The following is a 14,087-nucleotide window of genomic DNA, read 5'->3' as shown; positions in this document are numbered from 1 at the left end:
TAATCTATTCGTACAGGAATGAAATGAGCCGATTTTTTCAACCGGTCAACAATAACCCAGATTGTATCTTTCTTACTCAAAGATAGGGGCAAACCCGAAACAAAATCCATAGTGACTCTATCCCTTTTCCACTCAAGAATCATAATCAGCTGCAATAAACTAGACGGTACCTGATGCTCAGCTTTAACTTGCTGACAAATCAAACATTTAGAAATGAACTTTGAAATGTCACATTTCATACCATGCCACCAATAGAGCTGTTTCAAATTGTTATACATTTTCGTACTTCCCGGGTGAACAGATAAACGACTACTATGTGCTTCGTTCAAAATCATCTGAATCAACTCTGAATTTCTCAGAACACATATTCGGCCTCTGAATCTTAAACAATCATAGGAGTCAACTTGAAACTCTGAATCAGGGTTCGAATCACATTGAGCTCTTTTAGCTAACATTTCATTATCAATCTTCTAACTATAGAAATAATGGTCTTGCTTTCAACTTGGCTACTAACGAACCATCGTCAGAAAAAGCCAAATGTGTGTTCAATGCACACAAAGCAAATACAGACTTTCAGCTCAAAGCATCAGCAACTACGTTCGCTTTCCCTAGATGATAGTTAATTACCAAATCATAGTCTTTTAACAATTCTAACCATCTTCGTTGTCGCAAATTCAAGTCTTTCTGAGTCATCAAATATTTCAAGCTTTTGTTATCGGTATAAATATGGCATTTCTCACCGAACAGATAATGACGTCAAATTTTTAATGCAAACACATAGCTGCTAACTCTAAATTGTGCGTCGCGTAATTCTTTTCATGTGACTTCAACTGTCTTGAGGGATAAGATATGACTTTGCCTTCTTGCATCAAAACACAGCCTAGACCATTCAATGATGCATCACTATAGATCACAAATTCTTTACCCGATTCTAGCTGTACTAACACTAGAGCTTCAGTCAATAGGGCTTTCAATTGATCGAAACTTTTCTGACATTTATCCGTCCACTCGAACTTAACATCTTTTTGAAGAAATCTTGTCATCAAAGTCACAATCATCGAAAAGCCTTTCACAAACCGCTATAATAACAAGTGAGTCCCAGGAAACTACAGATTTTAGATACATTTCTCAGAGGCTTCCAACCGATTATTGTAGAAATCTTGCTCGGATCGACTTGATTACCCGATGCTGACACAATATGCCTCAGAAAACCAACCTCACGCAACCAGAATTCACATTTTCTGAAATTTGCATGTAATTGATTATCACATAGAGTCTGCAATACAATTCTCAAATGCTCGACATGTTTAGTTTCATCTCATAAATATATCAATATGTCGTCAATAAATACGACAAAAAATCAATCTAAGTACGGTATGAAAATACAGTTCATTAAATATATAAAGGTAGCAGGTGCATTCGTTAGTTCGAAAGACATAACTAAAAATTCATAGTGGCCATACCTCGTTCTGAATGCAGTTTTTGGCACATCAGTCTTTAACTCTCAATTGATAATAACCCGATCTCAAATCCATCTTTGAAAACACTGTAGCCTCTTTTAATTGATCAAACAAATCATCTATTCTGGGCAGAGGATATTTATTCTTAATCATCACTTTGTTAAGTTGTCGATAGTCTATACACATTCTCATAGTACTGTCTTTCTTTTTCACAAACAATACAGGAGCACCCCAAGGCGAGAAACTCAATCGTGCAAATCCTTTATTTGTCAACTCTTGCAAGTGAGATTTCAATTCTTTTAACTCTATTGGAGCCATTCAGTACGGAGCCGGTACTAACTCAATGCCAAACTCAACTTCTTGAATTGGTGGTAAACCCGGTAACTCTTCCAGAAACACATCCAAATATTCACACACAACTGGCACTGATTCGATCTTCTTTTCAGTCACTTTCGTATCACGAACATAAGAAAAATAAGCTTCGCATCCATTTCTCACATATTTCTGAGCTAACATTGATGAAATCACTGCTGGCAAACCATTCAAATCATCTGATTCAATCCGAATAATCTCATTATTCTGACATCTCAAATCAATCATCTTTCGTTTGAAATTTACAATAGCATCATGCAACGTTAACCAATCCATTCCCATAATTATATTAAATTCATCAAATGGTAACAACATCAAATCGGTCGGAAAACAAAAATCTCGATTCATCAATGGAAAGTTCTTGCACACTTTATCGACCAGCACACACTTGCCTAAGGTGTTCGATACTCTAATTACAAATTCAATAGACTCTACAGGAAAACCCTTATTGGATACTAAATTCACACATATATACGAATGAGTTGGTCCTGGATCTATCAATGCAATAACTTTAGTATCATAGAGAGTAAAAGTGCAGGTAATGATGTCTGGAGATGACGCTTCTTCCCGAGTATGAATAGCATAGGCTCGTGTAGGTGCTCTCACCTCTGTCTTCACAGCAGAGTTTTTAGTCACTTTCTGGCTACCACTCACATTTCTCGTGTTTCTAGGTGGTCTATCTCTAGCTTAAATGTTACTTGGCCTCGTGTTTTGTATTGTATCTTGCTCAGCCAACTCAGGACAATTACGAATGAAATGATCTAATGATCCACATTTATAACAGGCCCGATCATTCAATGTATAATCATCGGGATGCCTTTTACCACAATGTTTACAGTCAAGTCGGTTAGGTCTCACACTCCCAACACTAGTTATCGAAGTAGTTGGAGCTTTGAAGCTCGACTGTTGTCTTACTTGATCTCTATTTGAATGTCCCACTGATGTAGTGAACGATTAAACGAGTCTCAAAATTTCTTTGATGTAGACTAATAAGACTTAGAGTTGATCTCTTTCTCGAATCTCTTGCTTCAAAATCAGCTTTTCTCTTTTCTTTGCTAAAATCTTCGGCTTTATAATCCCTTTCAACTAAAACAACAAATATCAAGCCAAATGTGTGCCGATGATCACAAGCCCTAAATGGCTTTCTTCTTCTTCTTATTTTTGGCTAGGATGAACTAAAAAAGATTATAATTTCACTTGGTTTTATTTAATATAACATTAATAATCTATTTACCATTTTAACCTTATTTAAAACCATTTAAAATAATTCATTTAATGGTCATTTATGTAAAATTGCACTATCAATGGTCTAATAACAACATAAGGACCTCTTATTTAATAAACCATGGCTATTTGGCACTTTTATCATATAGAATGCAACTTTTGTATTTTATGCGATTAAGTCCTTTTTCTTAAATTGAGCTATTAAACGATAAAATTAGCTCACAAAATTTTCACACACATATATTCACATGCTATAGACATTAAAATAATATTAAAATAATTTTACGACCTTGGATTTGTGGTTCTAAAACCACTGTTCTGATTTAGTTAAAACCGGGCTGTTACACTTGCATTCTGAGATTTATCTTTCTCTTCTAACTTAGGATAATCTCGAATGAAATGTTCGTGCGAGCCGCATCTAAAAAAGGCTTTGTCATTCATTCTACACTCTCTAAAATGTCATTTTCCACATCGTCCACATTCAGGTTTATTCGATCTAGTATTACCCACACTTGCCACTAACATAGCTAGAGTTTTTGAACTCATAAATTGCTTCCCACAATCTTTATTACAGTACTCCACCGATGCATTTGATCGATTAAAAACATATCGTGATTTCTTGGATAAAGAGTGATATGGTTTATTCATCAATCTCTTTCTCGAATCTCTAGCCTCAGAATCAGCCTTTCTCTTTTCTTTGCCCAGTTCTTCAGCTTTGCAAGCACGATCAACAAGTACCACAAACTCTTTCAACTCTAGAATTTTGACTAGCAATCTAATATCTTCGTTCAATCCGTTTTCAAATCTTTTGTACATAATAGCTTCCGTTGAAACACATTCTCGGGCATATTTACTGAGACTCATGAATTCTCGTTCATATTCTGTCACAGACATATGACTCTTTTTTAATTCTAGAAACTCTTTGTGTTTCTGATCAATGAACCTCTAACTGATCTATTTCTTTCTGAACTCAGATTGAAAGAAATCCCATGTAACCCATTTTTTTGGTACCACCGATGTTAAAGTATTCCACCATTGATACACAGTGTCTCTCAACAAGGATATAACACATTTAATACACTCTTCGAGTGTACACGACAACTCATCAAATAATCTGATTGTATTTTCAAGCCAGAATTAAGCTATCTCAGGATCATCGTCAACTGTAGCCCTGAACTCTTCAGCCCCACACTTACGAATTTTATCAACTGGCGGCTTATTCAATCGTATAGGATCAATAACTTAAGGAACTACGGGGATTGGTTGAGGAATTGACGAGGGTGGAGGTTGTTGAGCAGCCGAATTTGTATGGATATATTGAGTGAACCACTCGTTCATCATTTGGAAAAAGCCTTCTTTAGCCTCACCTCCGTGACTACTCGACACGGGTTTAGATTCAGAAGGCGCTATCCCTTGAGTGGGAGCTGGCGCATTACCCACAACATCATCTACTATAGCTCATTCGGGATCCATTACTATACGAAAACATTGTTTATAATTTCAGGATTCATCATACTATCACTGGTTATATATATGGCATGTATAGCTAGACTCTCACATATGCTACGTTAGTCCTAGAATCAACTAAACTTGGCTATGATACCAATAATTGTAAAACCCCGCACCCGTATTCAACTCTAAAATAGGGTTATGGAGTATTATTGGACTTATAAACAATTAAACATTTAACTCTGCATAAATTTTCACATTTTAAGCAATCATCAATCAATTTCAATCACATGGTCCCTGTTACGAGCCTACATCGCCCAAAACATGCATTGGGAGTGGCTTGGGACTAAACCTATAATATTGTAAAATTTTAAAACACAATGAGATTTTTTTCTCAAAAATAGTGGATACACGCCCATGTGGCTAGGCCGTGTGTCTCACATAGCCACCAGACACGCCCATGTCACAAGCCGTGTGGACATTCGAATTGGGAGCACATGGCCGTGTCCCAGCCCGTGTTCGACCCCATATAACTATTTGACTTGGGTCACACGGCCAGCACACACGCCCGTGTGGGTAGCCTATGTGCCCTAAAAATGGCCATACACGCTTGTGTGCCAGGTCGTGTGCTAGGCTGTGCCAAACCTGTAGGGTATACTAACTTATACCACACGACCAAGTCAAACACACGTACGTGAGGCCGTGTGAAGCATACTGACTTGATCTCAAATTCAAAACCATGGGACACAAGGCCATGTAACGTGACCGTGTGTCACACACGGCTGAGACACATGCCCGTGTCTCTGCCTGTCTGGACAAAAATAGGCTATTTACCAAGCCATCTTGCCATCCATTATGCACATATCTATACAAGTTCAATTAGTTCCATTTCAAGACACAAATAAGTAGCCAAATATTATCAACCAATGTTCAAATCATACCATTTCATTACCAACAATACAAGCCAAAAATATACAACAATTTGCCATCTAATTTCATACCTAATTCACATATACAATTCAATTAACTAAACCATTCCATACACTAATTTACAAGCACATAGCTTCCCAAATTATCAACCCTTATAGCAATCAAATTACCTAATATCATTAAGCATGATAAGTTCATACTCAATCACACAATATAGGTCAATTACCAAACTCAAAATGGAACCATTTGCAGATTTATGAACATTATCAAATTCATCATCTCAAGCCAACTCAAATGGCCATATTACATTCTCATAATACATACCAAAATGACTCAAACTTATACATGCCATATACCATATATGCATAACTTCAAAAGTACCAAAATAGATGTCCGATAGTACGATGAAGTCTCTGACAATCCCCTAATCCAATCTAGCTTCATAAGACTATAAAATATGGAAAAGTAAACAAAGTAAGCTATGAAGCTTAGTAAGTTCGTATGTAAATATGAAATAATTTCATCATTCATTAACATGTCAAAAATAGATGACATAAATTGCATTAGAACATCACACACTAAGTTAACATAAAGTTTAACCATAAGTTCTCGGCTTCCTTTAATTCGTTACTTAAACAGTTTCCTATACATACCTATACCGATACTAATCTATTTCTCACCAATTCACTTACCAAATCACTCCAGTTTTATAAATGCTTATGGTAGAAGTACTTCAATTTTTCAATGCCATAGTCCAACTATAGTCTTACATATATATTGCCATGGCCCTACCGTGGTCTTACATTCGCATGCCAGAACCCGATTATGGTCTTATTTTCTAATTGCCATAGTCCAGCTATGGTCTTATTCAACAACTCATTTTATTTAACCGTACATTTAATTTAAGATTACCAAATTCAACTAATAGGATAAATACAATCTCAATTCCATCCATCAATTAAATAAATACACATTTAAGTTTAATTATACGAACTTACCTCGTATATGGAAATGACGAAACGGACCGACTATGCAATTACTTTATTTTTTTCCCCGATCTAAGTTCAAATTCCTTTTTTCTTGATCTATTAGTAATCAAAATCAACTTATTTATTCTCTATTTATTCAATTCACTCCAAAATATACATTTGGGCTATTTTACACATTAGCCCCTAAACTTTTATTTTTTTATAATTTAGTCCTTATTACACAAATTCACAAATTCATGAAATTCAAGACTAACCCATGCTAGCCAAATTACCATTATATGCCTAGCAACTCATATATTTCATTTATTTTACATTTTAACCACTAACTTACACATTTCTCAATTTAATCCCTAATTTGCATTTTCACTAAAAATCACTTAACAAAACTTGTATAATTCATAACAAATATTCATATTTCATCATCAAACATCAAACATCAAATATCAAAGAACAAATATTTTCATCAATGGCAACTTTCAAAATCTTTAACAGTTTTGCAAAATAGTCCTTAGGCTAGCTAGTACTAGTTGCAACGATCACAAAAACATAGAAATCATTAAAAACGGAACAAAAACCATACCTAAATGAGCATATGAAGCTTGGCCGAATGAAACCTAAAGCTTCTGCTTTTCTTCTTGCAAAATTCGGCTAAAGAAGATGATGATAATTTTAAAATGGTTTTGTTTTATTTATTTTGTCATTTATTAACCATTTTACCATTTTAACCTTAAAATTAAATCAAAATTTCATTTATGCTAAACCATTAATATCCACTAACATATTAATGGTATATTTACCACTTAAGGACCTAAACTTTAAGGTTCTATAGCTATTTGACCCCTTTAGCTAATAGAACAACACTTTTGCACTTTACTCGATTTAGTCCTTTTTATCAAATTGACCATTCAAACGATAAAATTTCTAAACAAAACTTTCACACAATCATTCAAACATGCTGTAAACATTAAAATAATAAAATAAATATTTTGACCTTAGATTTGTGGTTTCAAAACTACTATTTTGATTTGACTAAAAATGGGCTGTTATAGTGAAGGTCATAATCATAGTGCAAGGACTCAAAGTTTGACCATTCTGAGCTAGACATCTAAAGGACTGGCTCGCAGACATGATCTGGATGCTCCCAGGTAAGATCCCTTTCGAAATGCACTTTTTTCGATCCAACAAAAATCTCGTTGTCAGAAACTCAAAGTTCCATGTAATTGACCCCAAAGATGATAGCCACTGTACTCCTAGAACCATGTCACACCCCTTCACCGATAGTAGCATAAATTCTGTCACAAAACAAAATCCTTGAGCTTCCCAATTCACTTTTCTACAAGTTCCTCTGGTCATCAAGTTTCTGCCGTCTACCACTGTTACCTTAAGCTGCTCCTGATGACACACATGCAAAAATAATCTACTCACCATCTTTGCATCCATAAAGTTATGGGTACTGCCCAAGTCAATTATCACAATCGCCTTACATGTTCCTACAGTAGATATGATTTTCATGTTACGAGGGCCTTGAGACCCTTTTAGGGCATGTAACGGCAGAACAGGCTTCTAGGGTTGTTCTATGTCTCTTGGAGGTTCCTCTAGTTGCTTTGTGCATTAATGAAAATCATCCCCTTCCTCAAACGAAGAGTCTATCAATACTTGATAAAGTTAGCCCTTGACACACTTATGACCCACGTGGTATTTGTTTCCACACTAAAAGCACAAACTTTTCTTGTAACAGCCCGTTTTTAGGGTTAATCGAAACAGTGGTTTCAAGACCACAAATCTGATATCAAAAAATTTATTTCATTATTATTTTAATATTTATGAGTTAATTGTGATTTAAAAAAAAGTTTTTGATATTGTGATTTTTTTTACTTTATAAGCGATTTATTAAGTTCAAGTGGTTTTAAAAAATGAGGTATCGGGATCTCGTTTCTATAAACCGAGTCATAAATATTTTTATAAATATTTATGGAGTGGCAATAAGATGGTATTAAAATTTCGTTGAAAAAAATTTTACCGTTTGAGTGGTTAATTCGGTAAAAAGGACTAAATCGCGTAGAATGCAAAAGTTGCATGCTATTAGTAAAAGGGAGTTATTTGTCCTTGGCTTTTAAATTGAGGGTCCTCAAATGGTAATTAACCCATTATTGAGTTAGTGGATGGCAATGGTTTGGCAATATTGAAATTTTGGGTTGGCTTTAAGGTTAAGTAAGTAAATAGTTAATAAATGTTAAATAATAAAGAAATAAAATAACACATGCATTTTATTTCTTTTGTTTCTTCAATCGAATATGAGAAGAAAGGAAAGCCATTGAAGCTTCTTTATGTTCAGCACTTGCTGCCTTGGTGGAGGTATGTTTTGTGTTTGGTTTTTAATAATTTTTACGTTTTTGAGATCGTTGCTTCGTAATCTAGCTAGCCCATACCTCCGATTTCAAAATTGTTAGAGTATTTGGATGATTCCATTGTTGAATATTTGAGTATATTGATGTTTAATGATAGAAAATAAATCTTTGATGGTAGATTATTGAGTTTTGTTAAGTGAATTTTGTCAAAAATGTCAATTTTGGACTAAATTGTGAAATATAATAAATTGTGTGGTAAAAGTGTGAATAAATTAAAAATATGGACTGATATGAGCATGTATGAAATTCGGATAGCTTGGGCTATGATGAAATTGACTAAATTTGTATTTTTCGAGCTTAGGGACTAATTTGTAAAAAGGTCAAAAGTGTAGGGGTAAAATAGTAATTTTACCAAAATATGAAATTGAGTTAAAATAAATAGAATATGAATTGAAATAGCTAAATTTGATTGATTAGATCAAGTTAAGCCTCGTACGAGTCTATATCGAGGGAAAAACAGAGTTTCAGACTAGTCGATCCATTTCAACGTTTTGACGATCGAGGTAAGTTCGTATGTATTAAGCATTGTTAAATTTATGCTTTCAATGCTTGATACTGTATAAATTTTCTATACGTGATTATTTTTATGATTAATGACTTATCGGCTAAAATGGCACTTAGTGTGCGGTTCGAATTAACTTCGGCTAAAAGTGGCACTTGGTGTGCAATTTGAGATAGCTTCAGCTATATTTATATAAATGGAACTTAGTGTGCAAAGTATCGAGGATAGCACTTAGTGTGCGAAACATCCGGAATAGCACTTAGCGTGCGAGGTATCGAGTATGGTACATAGTGTGCGAGACATCGAAGATGCAACGGCATTATGTATATGTAAGAAATGGTAAGGATCGGTACAGGTATGTACAGAAACTCAACTTAATATGAAATCCATGAATGGTAAGTCCATGAGCATTATGAAATGATGTTGTGTTAATTTGGCGAATAATGATATATGTTTAGAAATGTATGGATTTTTTAATTGAAAGAAAGGAAGGTGTGATAAATTTAGTTATTATCATTTTCTTACTAAAACAGTTTTGGATAGCAGCAGCAGTCTGGCTTTGAAAATACACCAAAAATAGTAGAAAGTGAGTTAGAGATTAAATAAAATATGGAATTGAATCTTATTGAGTATAGTTTTTTATACAAGAAACGGTGTCAGCAAAAGAATTTTATATTATGAGATATTTGAAGTTGTGTGAGACAGAGTCAGAACGATTTCAAAATCTCCTGCTCTGAATTGATAAAATAATTAAAAATTGTACAAAAATATTTATGGGTTATAATTTATATTCCTATAATTCTTAATGAGTCTATTTTCAAGATAATTAATTTTTAGTGACGAAAGGTCGAAGCTGTCGGGCAGCGAAATAGGGGTGATTTTAAAGAATAAAATGTACTTATTGGCTAAACCAAAAATTCTTAAAATTTTATGGTAAGAAGATATGTTAGTCTAGTATTAAGGAAAATTAGTGGAACTTAATTTGGAGTTCCTTAGCTCTAGATATAAATAAATTAGTGACTGTGACTCGAGAAAATAACTTGACCTGAACATGAGTAAAAATGTAAATATGGTTGTTTTACCTTGAAAAACAAGTTAATAAATTGCTTATTATTTTCATATGAACTTACTAAGCTTTATAGATTACTCCCCTTCCTTTTCATCTCTTATAGGTTTATTTAGCTAGCTCGGGTTAGAGATCGTCAGAGATTCAATCATACTATCAAGCTACCATTTTGGGTATAAGTATTCAAATACTTAAGTCTATGGCATGTATAGGGGCTTTATCTTTTGTAATTATGTCATTACTAATGTGGCCAAATGTGTTGGCCTATAATGGTTATAGTTCAATTTGTGTATAGCCATGAATGGTGACTTATGTTGATTCTATGATTATACATGTGCCTATATCATGGAGATGAGGCTTGTGATCATGTGTATGTAATGAGTTATATTGTTGGTGGTGAATGCTTGAGAGTTTAATTGAGATGAGATGATGTGTTGATAACTAAGGCTTACATGTGTGATATGGCAGTAATCTTATAAACTTTGATGTATGAGAATTAGTAAATTTGAGCTTGACTAAGCATGATGTTTTAAGTATGTAAAATATGATATGAGGTTACCATGATCTTGTATTGTTTGTGGATGATTGAATGTTCAAATGTGCCATGTTAATGGTCAATAAAAGTAAGCATGTGAGTTTGTTATTGAGGGTGGCAATTGGCTTGGAAAATAGCCTAAAAATTGTCCACATGGGTAGACACACAGGCATGTGTTAAGGCCGTGTGTGACACACGGCCTGCCCTCATGGGCGTGTAGTCTGGCCGTGTGTCCCCTACATCATGTACTTTATTTTCGAATTGGGCACACGAGCTGTAACACGGCCATGTGTCTCAGCTATGTGAGGGACACGGCCTGGAGGCACGGGCGTGAGCCTTGGCCATGTGCCCTTATTTTTGTGATGACGTCATAAACAGAGAGTTACACGGGCTGAGGACACGGGCATGTGACCCTGTTTCATGATGAAATTTTCTAAGTTTTCCAAAAGTTTCCAAAGTTCTCGGTTTAGTCCCGAACCACCCCCGATGTATGTTTTGGGCCTCGTAGGCCCGTATAAGGGATGTTATGCATGTGAATGAAAAGTTTTAATTTGGATGAAATTTTATGGCCTACTTTTGTATGAATGTTTTAATGTAAGTCTGGTAATGCCTCGAACCCTGTTTTGACGTCGGATACGGGTAAGGGGTGTTACATTTTTGCTTTTGTTCAGCTATCAATGTTGGGTTAATTCTTCTGGACAAGGTTCTAGAAGAATTGGAAGTATTGATAGAACCATGGGTTGAAATAGCACTTGTTCCAACATGTGGAGAAGTGTCAGGTTTAACAGAACCAACATATGGTGTCAATGAAGATCTAAAACGAGTTATCAGACTAGAGGCCGTAAGAAAACTCTCTTTGAAGTGCCACTCACAATAACCTCTACCTTCCTAGCTAACTTAAAGCCTTCAGCCAAAGTTTGATGCTCAAACAGTTGCAAATATTGACTTACCTCATGCTTCAAGTTGCTAACAAAAATATCTAGGGCATAAGGTTCAGATAAGTTCAGTTGATTCAGAAGGCTTACAAAAGAGTCGTGGTAGCTCTCAACCGAGCCTTGTTGCTTTAATGAGACCAGCTCTGACATGGGGTTCCTAAACGTGTTGGACCCAAACCTTTCTCTCAAAGCTTCACCATAGTCGGTCCAGTTGAACACCTGCATCCCCCTTATTTGTGGACATAAAAGTAGTGTAACACCCCTAACCCGTATCCATCGCTGAAATAGGGTTACGAAGCATTATCGTATAAACAAAACATTAAATTATTCAAATTATATTTAATCACATAAATAACGTCCCTTAATCGAGCCCTCAAGGCCCTAAAAATATTTTAGAAACAATCTGGCACTAAATTAAAAATATTTGGAAAGTTTAAGAAAAAATTAGAAAATTTGGACTGCAAGGGTCACACAATCGTGTAGCTAGGCCGTGTAACCTTCGAAATAGGGACACACGGCTATGTCCCAACCCATGTCCTTGCCTGTGTAACTCTCTGAGTTGGGTCACACGGCCAAGCCACACGCCCGTGTACTAGGCTGTGTAACACTTGAAATAGCCTCACACGCCCGTGTGCCAGGCGTGTGTTAGGCCGTGTAACTACCTGACTTGTGAGCCTTAAAACCTACAGGGGACACACGACCATGTCGTATGGCCATGTGTCACACACGGCTGAGTCACATGCCGGTGTCTCAAGTTGTGTGAACCTAAAGTTAACCTTAAACAACAAGTTTACCATTTCAAGCTTACTTGGATTCTAAGTAATCTATTTACCAACCAAAACACCTATTCAAAGTGACATTAATTAAGCCAAAAACATACCAAATCAACTTATTAAGTGCCTAACCAATGTACCTCCATTGCTACCACAAGTATATACAATTGTACATCAAAATAAAACCTAAAACACAACTTATTAAGTCATCAAATCAACACCTAACTAATGTACCTATCGTAGGTACCTCAAATGCACATATCATTAATTCATGACATTTCTATTTGCATTAAAACATCTACCTCATTCACATATATTATATAATATGGAAATTTACACATAATATTATACTTAACATTTTACTTATTCCAAAACATTAGTAATAACTACATAAAAGGCTATTACATGCCATATAAACCGAATCAAACATTCCAAAAACTAACGAAGTAAGCTGGATAGTGTGACTTGAGTGCCGATCTGATTGTCCAACCTTCTGAGTATCTATAAGGACATTAAACAACACAAGTAAGCTCAATGACGCTTAGTAAGTTGAACATATTTAAACAATAAATCTTACCGAAGTAATTACAATAATTCAAACATTAACTATTCAACTACAAAGGTTTCCTGTCATCCACAATCTCAACTGATAAATCATATACGTTCAATTTAATACTCAAATGTATAGCAAATCCATCAAATTCATTAAAAAAATTACCTTATCAAGTTTTTTTATTCGAAGAATAATTTATGGATAGGAGCACATCATCAGCCCAACCATAACACGCCCGATGCTCATACAATCCAATCCCTCTAAAACACTCCATATGCTCCCAAGATCTGGTCCAACCGAAACATGCCAATGCTCATAAGAGCTAGTCAAACCGAAACACGTCAATTAGATAGTATAACACGAGAGTTCACAAAAAACGCTGAACATCAGTTTACTTAGGAAATATATAAACACATCCCTCCAAAACCATCTCTACTCCAATCCCCACATCACACCATATCACGACTGTACTCTATCCCACATTCAATCTAATCCGAACATCAAATTCAGTAACATATCTCAAATAGTCATTCATTATCAGCAATTAAATATATATATTGTATCATGTTATACTCTTTAATAATTCATATAGATGTTAAATTTTAAACCGTACGAACTTACCTAGACTAAATTGTAGTAGTTGCTGAAGTTCAGGAACTACTCCGTAATTTTTCCTTTTCCACAAATTTCTATGGGGTCTTAATCTAAAATATAAAATTTCTCAATTATCAGCTTACATTTCACATTCCAATCCATTTTAAAATTAAGACCTTTTTATTTTTTAAATTTACACAATTACCCTAAACTTTTATAATTTTTGCAATTTAGTCTATTAACTCAAAAAATTATCAAATTAATCGTTTTTCTCAAGTAACAGTTATAGTCGAATAT

This window comes from Gossypium arboreum, chromosome 12, assembly GCF_025698485.1.
Source record: "Gossypium arboreum isolate Shixiya-1 chromosome 12, ASM2569848v2, whole genome shotgun sequence".
Taxonomy (NCBI): domain Eukaryota; kingdom Viridiplantae; phylum Streptophyta; class Magnoliopsida; order Malvales; family Malvaceae; genus Gossypium; species Gossypium arboreum.
Note: the sequence above shows the minus strand (reverse complement) of the source record.